We start from the raw sequence: 19,618 nt of genomic DNA, 5'->3' as shown, positions 1-19,618 counted from the left end.
ATGCGCAACCTATGAGTCCATAAGTATTATTTGAAGCCGCTATTGCCAAGAGACCGCTCTGGTTACAGGCGAACTATTTATGCTGCAACCTAGCCTTTTATAGTAAGATACGACTGCGTCACCTTCGGGAATTTCAGGCTACTGGGTGAAGTCCCACTTGTGTGCAATTAATAGGGAGTTTTCGAATAGGGGCCCCAAACGTTCGGGCCCCAAAGCCTCTTGCGTGGGCTCGCTTTGGGTCAAGCAAGAGTTATAGAGTTTTCGAATAGGGTCTGCAGCGATTTGGGGACTCCCCCTATTCTAGGTCACTGTGGTCTTGGCTGAGAGCCGTCGCTTCGAAGTGAGTGTCGTCATGTTTGTTTGACGCAAAGCTTTTGGGGCAGGCTTTAGGGCTCCCGCTAAATTCGCGAAATAGCGTCCCCAACGCAAACCCCGAAGCTGTTTGGGTCTCGCGCATGCGCAGCGGCCTCGACGCTATTTCTTTGGGGCCCCTATTCGAAAACTCCCTAATATTTGCGTTACCGTAAGGTAGCATAAATAGTTTACCGTACGGTCCACTACGTGGAGCCAGTGCCTCGGCGGTCGGTAATGCTAGCTGTCGCGGCAGCAAGAATGGAGCTCTGTTGCAATCATGTTGTGATCTTATAGCAAAATTATACGGAATTACAGAAAAGTTGTTTTTATAAGCGGCTCAGGTAGAGCATACGTGTAAAAACAGTCAATTCGAGCTTGCACCTTTTACTGTAAAAGCCCAAAATTGTCGCTAGTACAAAAATGAAGTGCTTCGTATGGTACTCAGAGGTGTAAATAATAGCTGATATTTTGAATGCCGTTTCTGGAATTCGCAGTGAAATGTGGTCAGTATACGATCCCCAGGTTAACGGTTTTCTTTCTAATGGACAGATATGTCTGAGATACCACGCTGAGTGCACGTGTTCACAGTCGAGTTGAGTTCTACTTCCACAAAAACTATAAATGCGGAAGAGTGCTTAGCTCACCCGGCTGCCAGCCGACAAGACAGCGGTTCGATTCCCACCGCGGGCACAAATCTTCTTTTTCCTGCAGCTGTTCCTCTCTATGGATGAACGGTTGCACCACAATATTCTTTCTTTCGGGCTTACAGTTGCGTCATACGGGATGTAAAACATACGGTTAACCTCTCTGCATTTAGTCTCGAGAAACACTAACAGTTCTGCCAACGCAGTTCGTTTGTCAAGAGAACAACTTTTGATTGAAAAGCTCGGAAGATCTGTTGGAGTGTATGGGGTTCAGAAAGAAGCACTCGTCTTACTTCCGCAATTATATTTATCGCTGTGAAATTTATATTTGTTTATCTGTGCAGACAATAGATGAAGAAGGACATTCTGAAAGCGGAATAGATGCACCCCACGTGAAGGCACTTTTAAAAAGCATCCTTTATCCTGAGAAGCACGTCACCAGTGGCGGTATTACCGGCTTATCTCCTAAACGAAGAACTGGTAAGACAGTCCTGTACCTTCTTATGTCCCTCTTTATTTCTTCAGATTGCCATATTTCAGAAAATTTTATTGGCGCCCAGTGTAATCTGGAGCACTCACTTTTTTTTTTTCATTCGTGCTCAAACAGATTGCCGGTGTACGCACTATACTTGACTTTACGACTTTAAAACTCCTTTTTGCTGTTCTTGCTGACCCCCAATGCCGCTATAATTAAATCAACAAAGAGCCACGAAGTTTTGCTGATTGTGCGCTGTATTCTGTGTTCATGAAGTTTAATTCCACGTTTTTTCTTTCAGCTTGCCTTTGAAAGTGAACTGAGATTTTTAAGCACTATCGAGGAGAATGTCAAAAGCCTCAGCAAAATTCTGCCTGCAGTGGCGACAGTGTCATCTTTAGCGGACCCATCGTACAGAGAGGTGGATGCATACCTGAGGCCAAGGCTCGCGAAAATGGCCCTATAATTTAAGAGGTGAGTAAAATAGTTTTTTAAGAGCCAAAGTTTCAGAAGCAATCCATAACGTCATCATTCTGCTGACACTATACTCAGTTTTCAGCAGTGCATTAGAAGATTTAACGTAGCAGTCGCAATGTGAGCTTTGTCGACAAAATCATTTTCATGAATTTATAGTTCTGTACCAAGTGAAATTGGACAACGGTTCATTCCATCAGGTACCAATTTAATTTCTCGTTTTTATCTTTGCCAGGTTTCACCCGCAGACATTATTGGCCCGTGCATGGTGTGGGGCGCCGTGAAGGAGCTTGCATGCGGCAAAGAGCCCAGCGAAACACTGAAGCTACAGCCGAACACGTCGCTAGAAAAAGCACTGGTGCTTTGTTTGTGTGCGTACTACGTCAAGGGCCTTGCGTATCCGGATGCTTTTGGCCAGTTGCTTGGCTTCGTTCAAGCAGTCGTTAAACGTGCCGGCATCGACGAAATTCCATGAGCGCAGAAAAGGCTACGAGATTTGTTCACGAAACGACACTTCGTTTGAGTTAAGTACACATCAAAGTTTATGTGCTGCTTAAAGAGATATCCAAAATTCATCTAGCGCCTATTTTACAATTCCTGTGTTTTTTTCTTGGATTGCTCTTCCATAAAAAGAAGAGTTTTTGTAAGTTATGGTCAATAAAAGTTTTACTCAAATTTATATTCTTGTAAATATTTCGTTCTACTTAACACCTTATCTTTGATTCAAAATGTAAAGTGTCAGAACACTCCGCAAAAAATTCCTCACTCAAATTTCTGGACTACCGTATATATAAGTAATCGCTTCGAAAGAATGCATGCACATCAGAGGCTTAATTGTAGGATTCGCCAGATGCACCTGTGGAAGATGCTTTATGAAAGTTTGCCTTGCACTGCCTTCCATGGCGTTGGGGGTTTGTGACAAGCGAAGTTTCACACAATCCAGAACGCCTTCATTCTGCTAACACTACTAAATTCTGAACGGTGTATAACGAAGATCTAACGCCGCAATCGCGATGTGAGGCTTGTCGATCCGTGGCGGGAAGCCTTCCTAATGCTTAGTTAAAGGGGTACTGACACCTTTTTTCGAAGGCGAGTTTACTCTGCCATACAAATCTCCTGTATGCAGAGACGACTCTGAGCAAGTTTGAAGCTCAGCAACTGCTGACAAGATATTTTAATTTGATATTAAAGTCATTTTTTCCATGGCGCACCTACTGACATCGACACTAGCTTGACGTCAGGCTACAGTACAAATTCTGGTGACTTCACGCAGCAGTCTGGCTTGTTGTGATGACGTTAGGTACCGAAACTTCCAAGATGGCCTCTTGCACGTCATCAAAACTTCCAAAATAGCCACTTGTGCGTGGAAACGTCACTATATATTGTGCGAGCACGTGACGAGAAGCTCATACCGTGTTGTGATGTCAGGGCACAGTAGGAACCAAAACTAGCTTTTAAAAACATACTGTAATTACTTTTTCAGGGCGCACTCGCGCTTAGCACTACCTTTTCTAGGCTCTTGAGGGCTGGACCTTTCATTTGACACAAGAAAACGACAACTGAAAATATTCGTGTCAGTACCCCTTTAAGGTGTAAGAGAGGATTTTTACTTACTTGATGCGGGATTCTCCTGCTCTATAAAATGTGTTTCTGACTGTCGGAAAGTGTTTAAAAATAAATTTGAGAGAAGATAATATTTGTTGTGCTGTATTTGTTGATTCTTGGTGGCTGTTTGGCGGGTATATATGCTGGTTGCCCGGCATTAAATAGCTAATTGCAAAAATCAAGTTTCAATTTTCATATTGCGTAGGGGAACATTCCATTGGTTCTGCGTAACACGAGCTTGCTAGCGGCACCGTAAATACAGACCGCACTGCCGATGTTGAGCTGTGCGTATATATGTGCCGTTGGGTACAACATGGAAAGAGTAGCCAGTGAAATAATGAAAGCTTGTCTCTTATTTCTAGCCTACTCTGTATACTATAAACCGAAATCCATATTTATGTTTCAGCCAGCAAGCTCATTTTACCCTCTCGCAGTGTCGCGTTCTACAGTTTGCGCATGTGCAAGATGAAAAGGAAAAAAATTTTGTAATGCGCTAATTAATGCCGGGCCTCAGTATGTATACTCTTCAAGAAGCCGCCAAGCCCATACAGCACAACAAATATTATCTTCTTTCAGCTTTCTTTTTGGGTGATTTCTGACAGTCAGAAAGGCATTTCAAGGAGCGGGAGAACGCCGCATTAAGTAAGTAAAACTCCTCTCTTACACTTTCTCTAAGCGTTAAAAAGGTTGGCAGTCACGGTTGGCAAGCGTGGTGCGCTTAGCGTGAAAGCGCACCACGCTTTGTACAAGCGTGCAAAAAATCGCCCCCACTCACGCTTCGCAAGCGTTATGCATCCCGCAAGTCACGCTTAGGAAGCATGATTTTTTCAGCGTGAAAGCACACCACGCATAGAACAAGCGTGCAAAAACACGCCCCCCACTCACGCTTGCTACGCGTGAAAATATTTAGAGTGTAGTTTCCGCTACTCCGCGCAAGACAATAAATCCATCACGCGGCAGAAGGAATTCATCGGAAATCGACAAACAGGGACAGGGAAATGCCGAGGGAACTGCTGCGGCACAGGCAGGCCATGCTAGACGAGCGGAGAGGGCGCGGGCCAGAAAAGCGGACGCGAGGAATCACGCCGACCCGTCTGGATGATGTCTCGGGAATCAGAAACCTTAATGAGCCCGCGACCACCCATAAGCGGCAACGCTTGCCTAATTTCGTCCGCAACTACTCGAGTTTGACATTTGGCACGTCTCCACTTCCGCGCAGAACTCCGGTCAGGTTAGCCACCCAAACAGGGCAGCCGTGAATTACGTAACCGCCTCACGTCAGTGTCACGGTTGCCTAGGCGGGGAAAATTTATGAGGACGCAGAATGAAGGCTGTTTGATTTGAAAATAAGTTGCTTATCGAGGGGTTCTTTTGAAAGTCCCATGCAGCAGTTAATTACGTTCCTAACTATTAGGGAGTGTTCGAATAGGGGCGCCAAGCGTTTTGGGGCCCTAAAGAAATAGCGGCGCGGCCAGTGCCCATGCACGAGACCCGAACAGCGTTAGGGCTTTGCATTGGGGATGCTATTTCTTGGATTCAGCGGGAGCCCAGAAGTCTGCCTCAAAAGCTTTGGGAGGGTGGTATTAAGAAGGAGGGTGAGAGAGGGTTCAGCAGGGGGGAGGGGAGAGCAGTACTATTGACAGAGAAGGGAAGGGTAACCAAGAGAGAGACGCAGATGACATTGACAGGGTCAGAAGGAAAACACTGCACTCAGAAGGGGTCACCACTTACATTAGCAGCTCTTTATATTATCAAGGCGCCTGTTTTCTCTTTTAGCCGAACTATGTTGCTAATGAGCTGTTTTCTACGACTTGACTGACCGTGTTAAGGCGCATTCACACTTGAGAAGCGAAGAGAAAGCGAAAGCGCCAGAGCGGCCGGAAAACCGTTTTCGCGCGCGTCGGAAATGTTCACATTTGTTCTGCCTCTCCAGCATGCTGTCGCCGCCGCCGCCGCCTTCGCCACTTCGAGAATTCATTCTCTTTTCCCCGTTTCCTGAGCATTTAATTTCGTACCGAATTCAAATTGAGCATGCAAAACACGGAAAATAAATAGCTTTCACCTTTTCAAACCGCCGTTTCGGGAGATACACCAGCAGAAACTACATAAGCGGACACGGCAGCAGTGGCTGCGGCGGCGGATTCACCCGGCTTTGCAAGAAGCGAGACACGTTGGGGCACGCCGACTCGCTACTGCTACACCTTTTTCTACTTCCAGTGTTCTTGTCAATCGTAATCCAAACCAGGTTCTCGAGGAACGCGTCCTTGTCGAGGCTGTGAGTCTTGTCGTGCTGGACGGGTAGTTTGCAAATGCGCCGATGTGAGCCACCGCCGACGCCTTGGCCGCCATGTTGAATTTGCGGTCTGTTGTTTACGTCACGTGATTTGAGCTAGCGCAGCCAAAGTACGGCTTCCCGTGAAGCGGAAAGGCGATCCGCTTTCGCGTGGCGGAAAAATCGGTCTCGGACCGATTTTTTCGCGTCCGCCTCGCGGCGTGGTTTTCCGGCCGCTTAGGCGGCGAAGCGAGTGAATTTCCGGTGAGTTTTGCCGCTTTCGCCCCCATCGAGGCCAAGTGTGAACGCGCCATTAGAGCAGTGCCGGAAAACTCGGTGGGCGCGCTTGTGAGGGAGGGAAGGTAACTGGTTGTTGCCGCGAACCCTTTTAAATGTTAAATGTGTGGCTCTATCACTCCGATGTTTTAGCCCTATGGGACACTTCTCATATATATTGGATAACTGCAGTGCGTTTCTATGCCTTGCTGATCAATGACTGTCATTTTACTTAATAAAAAAATATTAAAAGGAAACGGTAATGACCCCTGAAACAGACGCAATAGAAATACTAAACCAATATGGCTTGCAGGAATTTCTCTCGTTGATCTCGCATATCTCTAGGAGGCACTCTCCGCATGGTATCATTATTTATGTAAGGAGTAAGCCGCAGATGGCAAACGCACAAAAGTTAAATTAAGAAAAGGTAAGATGCATGAAGAAACCTCGAAAGCAAAACCTGTCCTGTTGCAAGACTGCCGCTGGAATCCTGGGCAGCGTAATCCTAGCATTATTCAATCGTAGAAGCCGCGTTCAAAAAAACGACACGTGAGGTCCAATTCAGCGGCTTGGTATATTAACCTTGATATATTAATACATAAGGAAAGCTCTTTAGTAAAATCTTTCTTATTGTGTGGGCATAGTTCAGCTGTTCGTTACTTGACTAAGCCAGCAAAACGAAATGAACTGCCTGAAGGTAAGAACCTGTAATGGAAAAACCGCAAAAATGGGGAGCACAGAAAAGAGTAATCTAATTTTCAGCTTTCCTTAGCAGCAGTTCAGGCGTAAATTCTTTTCGCTACATGTGAGATAACCCACTTATCACGATACCATCATTTGCTTTTTTTAAAATAAATTGTTGGCTCGGAAAGGAGGAAAAGCACGTTCGGCCAATAATCTTTCTTTCTTTCTATATTGCACACGAACTTATATTATTATGGTAATTATACGGAAGTTGGCCGCTCTCTAGTAATAAAAACGAAATTACCCGAGTAGGCATCGTGCCCGAGTGCAAGCTTCCTGCAGCGCTCGCACCTTCTTAAAGAATCTTGCATCGATTGTTATGTAGCGTAAAAATAAGGCTCTGCGCGATACGTCAAGGGGGAAATCGAATCATCAATGTCAATTCTCCAGAACAGACACCAGTGATTGGGATTAAGCCACTGCATCTTAAGCTCTGCTGCTTTAACATGCTCAAATTGTGAGAAATAAAGCATGTCAACACATAAGCGCCCTTATGGATCATCGCCTTTTAAGAAGTGTAGGGACTTAAACGAACGGGTGGTTCATTCAACTTTGTCAACTTTTGTTAGCTGTCCTAGTTACCTTTACGGAACGAGAAGAGAGGAAAGAGACGAAACGTTGATATGCGGGTAAGACACGGCGCAGCGTCTCCACAGTAAGACACTGAAATGTGTCTTCTTAAGACATAGGTAAGGACGGTTTATGTCATTACACAAAGTGAACATGCCCCTTTCTGCGAATTTTATGCGAATTTTAGCTTTGTCCAAGTCTACCACGTAGACAACACTACGCGAGAAGTCACTTCAAGAAAACTTCAAAGCGTCTTAACGCTATATATGCTTCATGAAGTGATTTGCTGCAGTTATCTGAGAGTAAGAAGCCCGAATTAACTTCTCGGTGCACTCTATATTTGCACTTTCAAAAACACGCGAGACGTCTCATGCAGATCTGCGCGTATCTGTATGGAGAATGCCTGTCTCGGCAACCAGCTTCTTGAGCCTGCAGCGGCCTGACTAGCGCATCACACGCAGACTTCCCTTGTGCCACTTTGACTCGGTCCTGAGCACACTTTAAAGAAGAGAGATAGTTTGCAGTTTAGTCAATTACAGAGGCATCGCGTCCGCCACCCTTTCTCTCCTCTCGACGCTCTTCGTCGCTTAAGAAGCCGAGACTTAGAGACGCTACTCACTCGCTTTTCGTTTATCATGCGACTATTTCCACCCGACGGTGCCGCTTCCGATAAGCAGCGGGATAACCGGAACTGATGGAGTTCTTAGCGCCGCAAAATTGGGTTCGTGTGGCCCGCTACACCGTCACTTGGGATTCTGTCGCGGTGTCGCCATACGCTTTTTTTTGCATACTTTCGGAGTCTGCGAGCGGAAACCGGCGAACTACTGTGAGTCTTGTGTACCTGTTCACGCTGTGTTACTGTCCGCGAAATGCTTTGTGATAGTTCTTCTTACCCGCATTGATGTTTTTATTTCCTCTAAGGATCCTATTTTTGCTCACATTCTTTCGAGCATGTAAGTGAACTATGCTTTTTCTTGTCTTTTCAGCGTGTTGCTCGCGCCACTGCTCTTACTTTTGATGTTGTGCATTAAAAAAGACGAGCGGAACTCACCATTTTCCACGGTAATCGCACATAGTATTGTAATCTTGTTTCTCTATAGTGCCAGTAATGTTTTTTTTTTATCGCCCTAACCTTAAGACACACTTTAGAGCACCAGGTTCGAGGTATTGAGACCAAATAATTGTGCTAAATTAATTGCAAGTGCTTGCCATCCTGTATACTTAAGTGCAATCGGGATGGCATGCGAGAAGAACACGATAAACCTTCCATTAAAAACTATGATGGTGCGTTGTTTACTTTAAAGAGTTACAAAGGTTGTCACAGTAGCTTGCTTAATTATACAGAAAACGTAGTGCCCCGGAGGCTTATATGTGGACGCTAATGAAACAAAGTTGCTTTAATCCGTAAAGTATGCAGGCTTCTCTTCTTTACCTACATACAGAATCTTAGCGGGGAAATACTACTTCACGCTTCCCATAAGCAATTCCCTTTTATAAAAAATAAAAACGGCTGTTCCTAGAGCTTCACGGTATGGCTAAGCAGCGACTGGAGGGCGGCAGACGAGAGGTATGGCGAAGAACAAAGGCGAAGACGTTCTCTTATCGCGTGCGTCTCGCCGCTGCTAGTTCCGTAATCGGGCCTAATTAGCCGTTGCCCGAACAGCTGGCCTTTTAATCTGGATGATTAGCGCCGGCGTCGTCGTCGTCTTCGCGCGCGCCGCCTTAAGCACCCTGGCGTTTCCTTCGGGTCTCCTGGGTTTTCCTTTCTCGTCTTTCACGCCTATCGCTTCCCCTTTGTGCATCAAAGAAAGAAGCGGTAGTGCATGAAAGAAACGAAGGAGCGCCGCCTTGAACTCCAGGCGGCGCTCCTTCGTTAGTTGTGTGTAGACCCCGTTGAGATTTCTCCGTTCACCCCTCTGAACCTTTGGGAAGCGTCGTCCTCTGCTTTGATTCGGTGTGCAGCAGCGGCTTGTAGACTTCCGACAAATGTCCTTTGTTTTCGTTCTATTTGCAATGTGGAATGAAAAAGGCGCTAAAAACAGCCGCATTTTTATGATTGGTAACGCCGGAGGTCGGAGCTAGGAGATTTGGAACGCTGTTGCTACATCGGTTAAGAAGAAATTGGTCACTGCGCGCTTTGCCATGGGGCATGTTTCCGACACGTCTGTAGCTCTATTTTTCGTGCGAGACTTTAGAAGGAGCAGCGGATATTACTAGAATGCTGACCTCACCGACTACACTACGATTAAGATAGCGTGGCGCTATACAATAAAGATAAAACGCATATTCAGCTGGTCGTTAGAGGAGAATATAACTTTTCGGCTGGGGGGCTAACACATCGTGCGGATGTAACATCAGCTTTTGTCGTTGGGTTCAAATCCAATGGTTCCATTTCCAATTCCCTTTCAATGCAAGCGATATGCAAATCACACGCACACACACACCACACACAGATGCATAGACGCATACGCGCGCCCACACACACACACACACACACACGCACGCACGCACGACGCACGCACACGCGCACACACACACACACACACACACGCACACACACACGCAGACAGGGTCAGTGTTAAGCACTACAGCCTGCTTTGAAATCAGATCAGAACTTTGTCGTGCCACTTAGAAGAATAGAATCGTCTGCAAGCCTCCTGCTTGGAATGAGGTAGCTCTGCAGCTTCATTTCCTTACGCACAGAATAGGCACAAAATTATCATGCCAAGGATGATGCTTAAAAATGTGCACGGGACACCTACTTTTGTTTTGAAATAATATATTCGAGACATTTTTTTTAATCTTTCACAACGCGGAGACAGAAAGACGTATTGAAATGCTGCTGATGCTTTTTTGTATATGGGTTATCATACGTAAAATATCAACTACACGTTTTCTAGTTGGCGTCATAACCAGTAATTAGACACCTCGTAAGTAATTCATAAATGTGATAAAAGAACTGCAGTCCTTTCGCTCCTGCACCTATTTGTCATACTCGTTTTCTACGGGAGCTAGGATGAATATTTGCATGCAATTTGAATATTTTTACCATGAACCCAATATGCGTGTACTGTGAGCACCCTATATCAAAGTCGTGATAGGTCGTTGTGCCGACACATTACAGTGATGCGTCGGGAAACGATGGTGTCGTACCCATAGCCTTTTTCTTGTACCGAACATCGTAGTAAAGGCGTCGGCACCTTTTTATGTACAGTGAAGAAAAAGCGGGCTGATAATGTTTTGTAAGCAACGCATTGTATGCATATCCTTAAATTAGCGTGTTACCTTGCACCCAGCACTCACAGACATTATATGTGTAATACAGCTTATGATTATGAAACGGCGCAAAGACACGACGACAAGCGCCCAATTCTCAACTAATCTTTATTCGCTTCGACACACACTTTTTATACTCACACACAGCACACAGCATAACAAACACGAAGGAGACAAGGAGATATCAAATTTGCGTATTTACCAATTCGGCCAACTGTCAGTAACACAGCTTACTGAAATAATCGTATGTAATATACGACATAATGTATGACATAATCGTATGCGCATACATATACTTAATCGTATTTGTATGCGCGGGTTATCTCATATGTGCGTCACTTTCATCTGCATGAATCTTGGATGGTTCATGAGGCGACACCTCTTTAATTTGCTTGTGCGTGTCAGCACTTGTCTGTTTTCTTTTCTAATCTGTGAGTTGCGACATGACGAGGACATCACACCCACATATACATCGTCAGCTCTTTTGATGCGAGCATAAAGTTTAGGCCAGATTGTTATTCTGTCTCTAGCAAATCAACGACCTCGTTTCATCTCTTCTGCCATTTTCATGCCAATGTTTCTCAACTTGTTAAGTTTCCCCTTGTGGCTTATTAGTATCTCGATTAGAACTATTAAAAAAAAATAGTCGCCATGACGACTGTTCTGTCTGTAAGGTGAGGATCAGCGAGTTTTTTCTTTATGTCACTGTTTATTCCACGGATATGACATATCAGTCCTCAATTCAGCAAGAAACTAAGCAAACCCAACAAAACCAGTCTTCAATAGGATACCTAATCAGAGAAATAGATTCATATTTGGTTCATTGCTGAAGTTTGTTCCTTGTGTGAGAGCGTTTGCATAAGGCACGATCAGCGCCTGTAAAATAACATGACATACAGACTCTATTGATTATGTTGTTTTATTATTATTACCACTATTTTAACACGAAACTGTTTTACGCCGGGGTCCACCAAGGCTTTCATGACGAATTTCCGTCACGGAAGTACGTCAGCAAAATGAATACCATCAGATGGCAAAGAAAAAGAACTATTAGAAAAAGTTCCGTTCACCGGATTCGAACCCATGACCGGTCGGTCCACGTTGACGGCTGGCGGGCGTTTAGCTCACTGAGCTACCGCCAAATACACTACGGAGGCTACGTGAACGCGCATTTTATTTTTCACACCTCCCTCCCACAGTGCTCTTCGATGGATGGATCGATGCCATGAGCGTCCCCTTTATAACGGGGTGGGGACATCTGTGTCACCAGGCTCGAAAAAAAAACGCACCGTTGCTACGATTGTCCCATTCGGCACGTTTACAATGCAAGTTTAATTTCGTCAACGCTTTAAGACACCGTGAGGTGGCGGGTTTAGCCAAAGCCTCATGGCTGTCGCACCGCGTTCCCCGCTCGCCCTGTGAGAAGTAACGGCCAGGCTAGAGGGAACACACGAACACGATGAGCGCAGTGTTTCTCGTCGGATTTCACGACGCTTTGAAGGAGTGCATATCGAATATCAGTGTTTATTATGTGCTTGCTGATGCCATCTTTGCGTGGAATTCACCATATGCGGTGTCCACGTGTATGTTAAGAACTTCAGCTACCGCAAGAGTTAAATCATGATCACGCGCGTTAGTCGTCGGTACGGAGATGCGCCACTAGGCGTCAACGTGAGTGCGATGCGCCCACATCAAGCGGTGCTATATCTGCCAAAGAACAGTAGACACTGTACAAGCAATATACTGAATTAGCAGGGACAGTTGGGCGAGTTGGTTGAAGTTCATCTTTAAAAGGCGCGAAAAAACCACAACGGACAGGTAGGAAGGAGACAGGAGTCGTCCTGTCTCCTTCCTACCTGTCCGTTGTGGTTTTTTCGCGCCTTTTAAAGATGAACTGTACAAGCTCTCATATACCATTGCACTATATATAATAAACTACTTCTGTGACGGCACGTTTCACTTTCGTATTATACCGATTTCTATGACAGAGGGATCAACCAACAATTGTTTTTTGTTCTGGGACAAAACAGAACAGGGCGTGACGTTCAAAACATCCCTGTTCTCAACGTCACGTCCCGTGCGTTTGAACACGCCATTTCAACTGCAGGACTCCGTTGAACGCCTTTTATTTTTTCTTTTCTTTCAGGAGTGGAATTTTTTTGCAGAGTAGAGGCTGATGCTCATAGCAAGGCGAGTCAGAATTAGCGATTATGGGCCTCAGTACTATGGCTCTCTTTCTTGGCGCCGCCCGCATTCTCAAGTGGTTCATCGCGGAGCTTCCGGCCGCTGTTGAAAAGGTCGGGCGTGCCGCGGGCCGGCGCGCGAATACCCGCGAAGCCAATTAAATCGCGATGGAAAGGAGCAAGAAACGCTGTGGGTTTGGAATTCGAGGGGGAAGGAGGGTAGAAGAGAGAGGGAGTAGGGGTTGAAGACTATGGCGAAGTGTAGACGCTCTGTCGATGTCCATCCCTTCAACGAGGGTATCATTAATGGCACTCGTTTTCGGGTTTCAAAATGGCTGCACCAGATGGAGCCAGATTCCGCTGTCCCTTCTGCCAGTTTCAGGTGGCCCCGTTTCTCTTTACGAGTAGTGACATCGGTACCAGTAAAAAGTTGAAAATTGGATTAAGAAAGAAACAGAGAAGATGGATAAAAAAACTACGCGCAGAATGAGAAAGAGAAGGAGATTCTATGGGGAACCCGGGATACAGAAGTAATTCTTTGGGGTTTCCCTTTCCTTCAATGTTGCTATTATCCACCTAACGCAATTCAATGGCGCAGTGGCCACGCTCCTTTGCACGTTGACCTTGTTGATCTCATTGCTTCGCCTCCAGGGTTGGAGCACTCAGTTGCTCCGCCTCCTTAAAGGGGCCCTGCAACACTTTTCGAGCATGCTCAAAAAGCGCTGCCGATTGGTAGTTGAGGCTCCCGAGAACACGCGAGCCAAATATTATAGCGATGCGCACGGCCTTGAATTTACAATAAATTCTCAAAGTCAGCTGAAAATCGCTCCCTCTTCTCTCGACAAATGATGTATTAGTCCGCAAAATATGACGCGATTGTCGGCAGTTCCACCATTGGCTGATGTTATAATCACGATAACACCGTCATTATTACTTTCGTTGTTAATTTTGAGTTCAATAAGTAGATAATATGTATGTTTATATTTTGTTATCGCGTTAAAAACACCGAACAAACATTAATATTAGCACTTCCGGTCTCACCGACAGCTCGTCTGCTCGTAGTTGCGTGGTTCCGTTTTCTTCGCCATGCGCAGTGCCGAAAACGTGAATATTTCTGTGCTTTTGACCATCGCCGGTTGCCGTTGAGAGTGGCAGCCGTTCGAGTGTTGCCTCGTCAGCTGAGAACTGCATCGTCGGCACGTTCTCACGACCGACCGAGGCAGGGGCGCAGCGTGTCTCCGATAACAATGCTGGCGTCCGGTAATGGCGGCGCTTCGGGGTCGTCTGCCAGTGCTGTCTTACCAGGCGGTGTATCGGAGTATGGGCCGAAACCGATCTCAGCTGTCATTCGTTCCAAACGAGCGCGCAGGTTTGCTTCCATGGTTGGCAGAGCGATGAAAACACTACGGCGTTCGAGGTGCACACCCAACATTACCAAACCGACGCGCAGTTTTCAAGCACGCGCGATACACAGTGCGATCGGCTCCGCTCGACGAGAACGACGCAAGCCGACCGGAAGTGGCGGCACAGACCACGTGGTTGCGCCCAGACGTCATAGAGCAAAAAATGAAGAAAGAAAACTCCGCCGGCGCTCTTGTGCGGAGCCTCGCTCCTCTGCGAGGCTCCTCCCTCGACTCGCTGACTAGCTTTCCGCGCGCTCGTGGCGTTGAGTTGACGGAGAAAGCTGCGGAACGTGATCTCTATAATTTGGTAACACCACTTAGATCTGACGGATTCGAAAAATTTTTGCGGCATATGACTCGTGAAGAGTCATACATCAATAATGAGACTATTCCAATATAACTAAGGAAGGTGTTGCAGGGCCCCTTTAAGTAAGCCCTCGCTCGAACTGCGGGTTCAAAAACCCCTCTTGGAACCACGGTGAGTGGAGATCCCATCGGTGAGTCATAAGAGAACCGCGGTTCCGAAAGCCATTGAAACTACAGATTAATAGGAGTCGAATAAAATATTTTTCCGATCTAAAGACCACGGAACAGCTCACCGCTGCGGCCATCACGGACATTAATCTGTCCCCCCGCCATTTCTTTTCAATATAGAGCGGTGTTTTTATTCTTGCCCTAGGGTTTTTATCTTCTTTACATCACCACACCTAAATATGAGAATATTTTTATAGCACCATTTTTTTTCAGTGTTATCACGCTGAATCTTCTGTCCCACATACACGGAGGCCGGAATCGAATTATGTCTACGAGGCGTTGATGGAATTACGACGTGGCGGCGTCCACAAGGTGGGTCTTGTGCCTTCGTTCCGTGAAAAAAAAAAAAGAACAATTCGTTGGTTTTAGACTTCCCGCGTTCGACTGGCTCAGCGGTTGTAATACGATCTGTTGAGTAATAGATTTAGAAATGTCTAGGTTAATATTTGCTACAAATTTTGCTTGGAGGTTTCGTAGCGCTGGATAAGAAATCCCAATTATTCTGAAGATAGGTATACAGGGTGCATTACGATGTCAAATAAGGATAGCCCATTTGAGGTTGACAAGCACAGTCCAGTGTTCAGCACAGATGTGGAGCACCGAGACGCATGCAGTTTACTCCTGTTTTCGTACTTTGTCCTTGTGTTAACTCTTGTTATCAGGAATCATGCGTGGATGCCATAATCATATATTAAAGAAAAAATGCATGTCGAATATTGGAAGCATGCTATAGAATAACGCATTTGATGAGGAGCAATCGGGACTAGAACAGTAATTCATTTCTTGAGTCTTCGCGAACGCAGCATAATACACCGAAGCAACAGAAAGACCTTGACGGTATTCAACAAACCATGCCTAATAATATTTGTTCGTAGTTGGAGTTCATATTCTGGCATCGCTGGGACTCATGGAAATAGTTTAGCACACATGCGGATCTTTATTTAGTAAATTTTAGCGGGTTGGCTATAGTCAACCGCGATCATTGCGACGGCTACATGCGAGTCCTTCAAACTCTAACATACAAGAGTTTTCTCTTGCTTTTAACGAGTAGTACACATTAAATATATTTGGCGTAATATACATGCTCGAAAACGACCTTGCGAACCGCACAGAAAGAGTTCTTGGCGATATCATGACATGAAGAGAATTCTTAAGTTGAGATTCTGTTATTCATTTCCGTTTACTTCGTTGAATAAAAAATTAGTTGCGTTTTCAGTATTCGCGTTGTGTATTTCGCAGTAGCAGTTTTCTACAGAGTGTTCCTTTGATCTCACAAATGTCTCAGGAGTATCTTCAAGCAGAAGGCTAAGAGTATAAAAATTGGCAGATCTCACATGTTGTAGGAATCGGTCTCATGCGAAGCAGTCAGCAAATACTTCTATGGTGTATTTTATGGCTTTGAGCCAAGCATTACGAGGTGGATCGACGTGTTTTTGTAAGCGTAGTAGCTTTGCGCACGTCGTGAGCATACCAGGCATGTCGACAACACTAGCGTTTAAAAGGTAACTTATGGTGCGACGTAACGTCATCCCTCACATTAGAGTACGTACGTCAGTATTATCGGAACGAAGTTCACTTTATTGTGCAATCATGGGAACATCATACGTAACTTTCGTTTATGTATTCTTCCGGGGTCGAGCAATGCTTCAAATTCAATATAGCTTGCTGGATCATAGTAATGGAAATTTAATGTTTATTAGAGAGCTATAAAAGCGGAGCCAACACTGAAACCACAGACATTAATCTGATATGACTCCTGTATTGTAGGAGTACATGTGTAGTGTTTATTGCTTTCTTGTAAAATTAGATAGCCAGCATCACAACCACAATTGAGTTGCACCAACATTACGCCTACATAGGCAGTTTTTCCAAACCAGTTCATAGACCTGGCGTGGCTCTGTCGTAGAATACCTGATTGCCACGCAGAATGCTTGGGTTTGATTCCTGCTGGGATGCTAATTTTTATTCTTTCCATTCATCGGGTCAACGCTGCCGATGTCGGTTTTTCTTAACGCTCTCGCATTTAAATTACCAATGTCTGTTTTCGCCGTTCCTGGGTAGATATAAACTGTCAATCACATGTTGCGCATACCCGTACACCGCGGCCCGTGGTAAAAACGGGAATGCGCCACACGTGTCTGGAGCAAAGGGTTTGACGACGTACGCGACAGGATTTTCGCGTTATTCATGTCATGACTCGACATTCATATTCTTCAAATCTTCTTACCCTCCCATGCCAATTTTGGTCTACACCAAGTTAAGGAGGCGATCATGGGAGCTCCAGACGTAGGCGGATAGATAGATAGATAGATAGATAGATAGATAGATAGATAGATAGATAGATAGATAGATAGATAGATAGATAGATAGATAGATAGATAGATAGATAGATAGATAGATAGATAGATAGATAGATAGATAGATAGATAGATAGATAGATAGATAGATAGATAGATAGATAGATAGATAGATAGATAGATAGATAGATAGATAGATAGATAGATAGATAGATAGATAGATAGATAGATACGCTGAAAGTGCCAAAGGTTTGCTAAGAGATACTTCGCATTTAATAGAGCAAACGCGACAGTGTTAAATAGCTCGTGTCGCAGAAATTCTGGTGTCGGTTGTGTTGGCGGCGGCGTCGTCTTTGGTTGTGAGCGATACATTAGTGCTTTGCTTGAGCGAAAATTCGAGGTAGATGAAAATATTGAAATCTCCGGTTTTAGTGGGACCGGGGATTTGAACCTGCAACCCCTGGCTCTATTGCAATATGGGTTTACCCGCTCGGCCACCACGCATAGATTCTCTAGCTTACTAACGGCGAGCTATATATACCATTTAGCGGTGGTGGGACGCACATCTCGGAGGTTCTTCAGCAGCTTGACAGAAATCCCACGAAATGGCGCAAAAGGTCCACGGAAGCTAGGGTGCCTTGATGCGCGTTTTGTTGCGCGTGGGGGGGCGCACACATCGAGGCACACTAACGGAAGCGCTTTCCGTGTTCCGACGCGCCGCACGCGTGAATATAGGAGCCGGCGCGCGTCCGCATTCTGGCTTTCCTTGCGGCATGGTTTAGGTGTCGACCGAGAAGGGAAGCCAGGTAAGCGACTGGGAAGGCGAAACGAACGCGGTCCGATTACGCTATCGCGTTTTCCTCTTTAAAGCGAAGCTCAAGCGTCCTCTAAGTTTATGTCGTTCTCACATAGAAATACCGTCGATTAGGTGTTTTGTAGATACTCACATGGAGTGTTGTGAGGGTTATGTACTGGCTGTTTTTTGCGAGTGCAAAGGGCACCTTGAACTTTGAGCCTAGATTCTAAGACACGCGGCGGAGCTTCCTGTGTTACGGTTCGGAGGTGTGTCTGCACACCGGGTAGTTTTGGAGTAAAGCAGCATAAACAGCACTGAAGGTTGCGCCACTGAACCATGTCAAGGCGAGAGCGGCAAGCCGATGAAATTGGATGGGTGAGTGAAGCCGATGTTTGCGCTCGCATGAACTTTCTTCTGAGCGGACACTCGACACGAGGTCTCGACACGGATGATACAATACAAACAGTTAGACACTGCCATAAGTAAAAGTAGAACACATCAACAAAACCAAATGACAACAAAAAGACAAGAAGCCTGCAGTATATATCAAGGGAGGTTTGTGCTAGAGCGCAGTAAGACAAGACGTACCTCCTTCGTCTTTATGCGTCGTTCTTCTTTGCTATACGTTGACCATATTCTCAAACCATGGTCCTGGGAGGTAAAATCCGAGATAGTATTATTGACCATGTTCTGCAATGCTCATTCCTTCTGACTCCATGCATCGTGCTCTCGCTGCTCCCGTGTCATCTGGACATTTGTTTTCTCGCGTAAGATCCACTGAAATGAAACATTTTTCTGCTCTCGTCGACATAAGTGGATGTCCGAATTCACAAGAGGGGAGGCGCAGACTCACAAGAAGAAAACATTTAAGGAACGAAGACAAAGGAGCGTTTCTTCGAGTAAGAGAAGGAGCCCGGTCAACGCCGCCATCGTGTAAGTCATGGGCATTCTCATATTCCCTAGCTGTCACGAGTGCGGCTGCAGCAGATGTCTGTAAGGGAGGGATAAGGGAGCAGGAATTCGGGATGGTAAAATGGGCTATACCGTGCAGCAGAGCCTGTCAGCTCAGGATATGAGGGTCCGCTACCGAACGTCCATCTCCTACTGCGGATGGCCCTCTTCTGAAAAATATTCCTGGCAAAAAAGAGCGAGCAAGAACAAACAATTCTAACAAATTATGTCAAACGTCTTTGAGCAGCTTTTGAGCTGGAGGAACCGCTAGAGGGAAGAATAATAAAATGTCAGAGGCAGCGAAAAAATAAATAAAATAAAATGAAGAACATTCATCCCGGTGCATGGCAAGTAAGAAAACACAATACGGTATGCAGGCACTATCGACTTCAAGAGAGCTGCCTCTTCTTACACACTGCGGCACTTTTCCGGTTGTGCAGCTGCGGTGATTCCCTAAGAAAAGAGAATGCTTGGTCCCGGTCTACGGTCTACGGTGTCGCGGAACCTCTACAAAGAGCGGTGAAAGCCTCGATGACAGTGGACAGGCTATAAGAAGCGTCCAGTCATCTGTCTGCGGGCCATTATATTAAAACGGCTCTGACTGCTCTCCGCGGGGATTCCTTTTCTTCTCTGTTTCTTTTTTTTTTCCTTTTTAACAGGCTTAGGCTTCTGCCTTTCTCCTATTCTCGTCTATGTCTATGAGTATTACTCTTTTTCAAAAGTGCCGTAGATTGTTTTTCATCATCCTACAATGGCTGCAGATG

The sequence above is a fragment of the Rhipicephalus sanguineus genome, chromosome 5 (genome assembly GCF_013339695.2).
Source record: "Rhipicephalus sanguineus isolate Rsan-2018 chromosome 5, BIME_Rsan_1.4, whole genome shotgun sequence".
In the NCBI taxonomy this organism is placed as follows: Eukaryota; Metazoa; Arthropoda; class Arachnida; order Ixodida; family Ixodidae; genus Rhipicephalus; species Rhipicephalus sanguineus.
This window is presented reverse-complemented; position numbering follows the sequence as displayed.